This window comes from Fukomys damarensis, unplaced genomic scaffold (genome assembly GCF_012274545.1).
Source record: "Fukomys damarensis isolate Sample0158 unplaced genomic scaffold, DMR_v1.0_HiC HiC_scaffold_10, whole genome shotgun sequence".
Lineage (NCBI taxonomy): Eukaryota > Metazoa > Chordata > Mammalia > Rodentia > Bathyergidae > Fukomys > Fukomys damarensis.
The window spans coordinates 18,065,090-18,069,039 of NW_022900922.1; the positions used below are offsets into that span (position 1 = coordinate 18,065,090).

At 51.4% G+C, this 3,950-nt stretch overlaps 1 protein-coding gene across 9 annotated transcripts in view; it reads left to right on the forward strand.

Annotated features, from left to right (window-relative positions):
• The window catches only part of Ripor2 (RHO family interacting cell polarization regulator 2), a 126,087-nt gene that overhangs the window by 23,269 nt on the left and 98,868 nt on the right, over positions 1-3,950 (forward strand). Inside the window, exon 1 of one of the 9 annotated variants that reach the window (XM_033761893.1) lies at positions 9-106. The exons of 7 other annotated variants lie outside the window; for them this stretch is intronic. The gene's annotated coding sequence lies outside the window, so the exon portion shown is untranslated. Of the gene's footprint in view, positions 1-8; positions 107-598; positions 648-3,950 lie in introns of those variants that run through there. One more of the 9 variants, XM_033761889.1, reaches the window with a different exon arrangement.

The following is a 3,950-nucleotide window of genomic DNA, read 5'->3' on the forward strand; positions in this document are numbered from 1 at the left end:
TCCGCGAGCGGACACGGCTGTCACAGCGGCCCTTTCCGCGCGGGAGCAGGGACCGCGCGCAGAGAGCCCAAGTGCCCGTGTCATGACCAGCGGCGTCCGTCTCTAGGTAGGCACCTCTTTGGATTTGTTCCGTTTCGCTACCCGTTTTGCTCACAGCCCGGGGAGGTCCGTGTCGGGAGGGCGTTCTCGACCTGAACGGCGTTGGGCCTCGGTGCCCAAGGGGAGAGACGAGAAGTTGTGGGGCGAACGGGGTGCACGCAGCGGGTGGAGCTGGAGGACGCGCGGAGGGGCCGTGGCGGTTCCTGGGCTGCGCTTTTATGGGCACGAGGTGTGCGACTGCGGCAGGGTCGAGGTTGCGGGGCTACTCCAGATGCGAGCGCCAGTGGAGACTCCAGCTCAGGGTAGGGCTACGGTCTCCAGGGTCTTCGTTTGCCCCCCAGCTTGACTAATTGATCTGGGCTACCAACCACCCCTTCTGGCCATGTCTGAATGACCTGCGTAAGAAAGGGCATGAAGATTGGGAGCGGGCCAGAAAGGAGAAGAAAAGTACTGCCTCGATGCCCACCCGTGTCTGGAAGACGGGCTGGGCTGAGTTATGCACCTGAGGACAGGAGCCCTAGCAGGTGTCTGTGGCGTGAAAGAGGCTGGTGAGTCCTGGGAGACTGACCTCCGGGCTTCCTCCCAGAGCCTGGGGGCCTGCCCCACAGGGACCCCATTTAATTTATTCATTTATTTTTGATACGGGCTTGGGAGGCCTGCAGCGGCACCACTCAGTTAAACCCCTGGCCCCCAGATCCCCCTCATTTTAGAAGGGAGGAGGTGCTGCTTGCAATCCCGTAAACGGAAGTCATCCAGGTGTTAAGGTGCCCGGAGGGCTGTGCAAAATGACAGCTCCCTGGAGCAAGAGAGCGAGTGGCAAACCCAGAGAGCCTTAGGGCTGTGTGCGTGGGGGTGGTGCCCGCCAGGTCCCAGCCTCCCTGGCTTTTATCTTAGAGACAGCTGAAGGATGGGGCAGCAGCTCCGCTTCCTGTCTGCGGAGTCCAGTCGCAAGCTTGCCTTAGAGAACACGCTGGGGCTCTCCCTCCCGCTTTGCCTTAGAGAACACGCTGGGGCTCTCCCTCCCGCTTTCACTTTCTACCCTCCCAGTCCAAGCGCTTGGCTTGACTGATTGAAGTTCTAGGACTGTGATCCATCTTTTCCCTAACTGCAGGGAAATTGTACCTGGCCCTCTCTAGGGGCATCCATTGTTGCCTGACACCCAGGCATTCCTTCCGTTTGGTTTCCCTCAGGTTTGTCTGGCTCTGAGGCTGTTCCTTCCTCCTTCCCACCCCCTTCCCAGTGCTCCTACTGTCTTCTTCTTGTCTTCCTCATGCTCCTGCAGACTTTTTTGGAGCAGCCTCTGAGTCTGCCCACTCGTGCTGTCTCGCTCCACCAAACTGTGTATCTATCCCTGCTGTCTCAGGCTGGGGTGTCAGCCATGACCTCCCCCAGAACGAGTCCCACAATGTGTGAGGCTCCAGCCAATAGCTGCCCTCCTCCTGCAGGAGCAGATTGTAGAGGTGTCTGCTTGGGTGACAATGGCTCCAGGGAAGCGCTTCCTCTTCCCCCTGCTCCTCCTCCAGTGGAACTGCACCTCAGCTCCTGTGCTCAGCGGTGCCCCCCAACCCCCACCCACGGTCTCCCAAATACCAGCATCTTCCCTGGAAGGTCATGCATTTGCCAGTCCAAAAACAAAACATCCAAAGAGACCTTGGTCGGAAAACAGATCCTGGGGAATCTGTTTAGTAAAAACATACTGCATGTGTGGCTTTTCAAAAAAAATTCCCAATTGGTGTTGCTTCCCTCGTCCTCTGACACTCACATGTGAGATTTTGCTTTGCATATTTTAGCCCCAGTAGAAATATAAAGAAATGCCAGCTAGAGAGAAAAGCTGCTGGGGACTTGCCTAGGATTCTGATTATCTACACACGAAATCCAGAAATGGTTCCCCTCCTTCTCTTAATTATAAAGTAGTTATTTCCAGCAGAGATGGGACCTGTCCCATTTCAAGGGTGACCTGGAGAAGTGAAAGGGTCTAGACAGGACAGTTATGTCTATAATTTGTGGGGGGTGTGGTCCTGGGGATAGAATCTAGGGCCTTCACACTGAGCTATATGCCCAGGCTCTTTTGTTTTTGCATTTTGAGACAGGATCTTCCTAAATTGCCCAGACTGGGATCACACTTGCGATCCTCTTGCCTCAGCCTCCCAGTATGCTGGGATTCCAGGCAAGTGTCATCATGGTGGCTTATATGTATAGGTTTTGGAGGCTAAATTTATATTAAAAATCTCTCATTTCAGTGTTGGAGTCTATGGAGTAGGACCCTGCCAGTGACTGCCAGGTGTCCTACCCTAAATCTGAGGTCACTAAAATGGAAACATTCCTAAAAACCCCAAGCCTGGCTGTGATACCAACCACATGCTCCCTTCTAAATGTAACCAAACCACTTCTCAGTTACATTTTGGGCTCATTTACCATGATTATTTCTCCTCTTCATCAAGAAACCAAAACCCAGACCACAGCAGCTGCGGAGGGTGAACAGTATGGCCCTTCAGATTTCATCTTAAATGGTCCGATCGTGCACAAAACAGTCCCTAGGGTTTAAGAGTTGGCAAACCACTGTTTTATTTTACCAGTCATTGCATTCGGGGTTGGCAAATATATATATATATAAAGCTGTCTTGTCTTTACTCTGAAAAGAAGCCAGAAGGTGAAAACCAGTTTCTTCCTTTCTGCGGGAGGAAGTGGCAGTGGAAGCGAAAGTCATTTTCTATATGTAGCGGGTGCTACACAGGCAGCAGCAGAGCTGACTTTCCACTGGGGCCTCCTGTGCCCACGAGCAGCTCCTTTAGGAGGGTGATTTTCATCTGCCAACAGAGCTCCGTAAGCTGGGGCAGTTAGACAGCTTGTGTTTGTGGCCATTCAGCCAGAAAAGAATAGCAGCTAAAGACAAAGAGCAAGCGAATGAGAGGGGGCGGGAGGGGAGATTGGGATCCCTGCAGCCTGGAATTGGTTTCCCCAAAGCAGGACTAGGTGTGGAATGGTGTTGGACAGCAGTGTGAACACCCACCATGTGATTATTAGAATGATCTGCCCAGGAAGAGAAAGGGTTAGTAGTGTGCACCCTCTCAGCTAGAAGGGGCCCTTCCTTTGCCTCTTTTGAAATCATATGCTTGCAAGCAGTTTCTCAAAACAACAGTTTCTCCCGCAAAGGCAAACCTTGTGCTCTATGAACACACAGCAGCCTGCAAGTGGATGCACGGATGGTGATCACCCCTGCCGTCATGTGTGTGTGTGTGTGTGTGTGTGTGTGTGTGTGGAGTGAGTTGACCGGGACACCCCACACGGCCAAGGCCCCTTCTCTCTGAAGGCACACTCTTCATCTCTGGCTCATGCTCCAGCTTTCTGTTTGGTTTGGTTTGGTCACAGAAAGCTCATCCCACTTGGGTTGGAAATGTTCCATGAAAATAGGAGCTGTTTCTTAGAGTGTTGTGTTTACACATGGCTAGGGCTGGATCCCCAGCCCCAAAGGAAATCCAGAAGTCCTCGAAGGGAAGAAGTTGCTGGAGTTTTGTCATTGGAATGGCTTCCATGACACTGAGAAATGCCTTGCAAGGTGATGAAGGCCTTCACAGTTTCAATATTCTGATTAAAAAGGAAATTAGACTTTTTCAACAAGAAAGCAAATGAGATGCAATATTTCTACCTATTTCACAAGATCAAAGTGAGCCCCTAGACAGACCATGGAGGGAGGAGTCTTAAAGGGGTTATTCACACTGTTCAGCATTCTAAAATAGAATAAATTGATTGACAACCACTTTTAATTCTGAGATGGATTTGAAGTCCAAGCCTGCAATGTTATGTAATCTAGGGCAAATCCGCCTTTTTTTTTTTTTTTTTTTTTTTCTTTT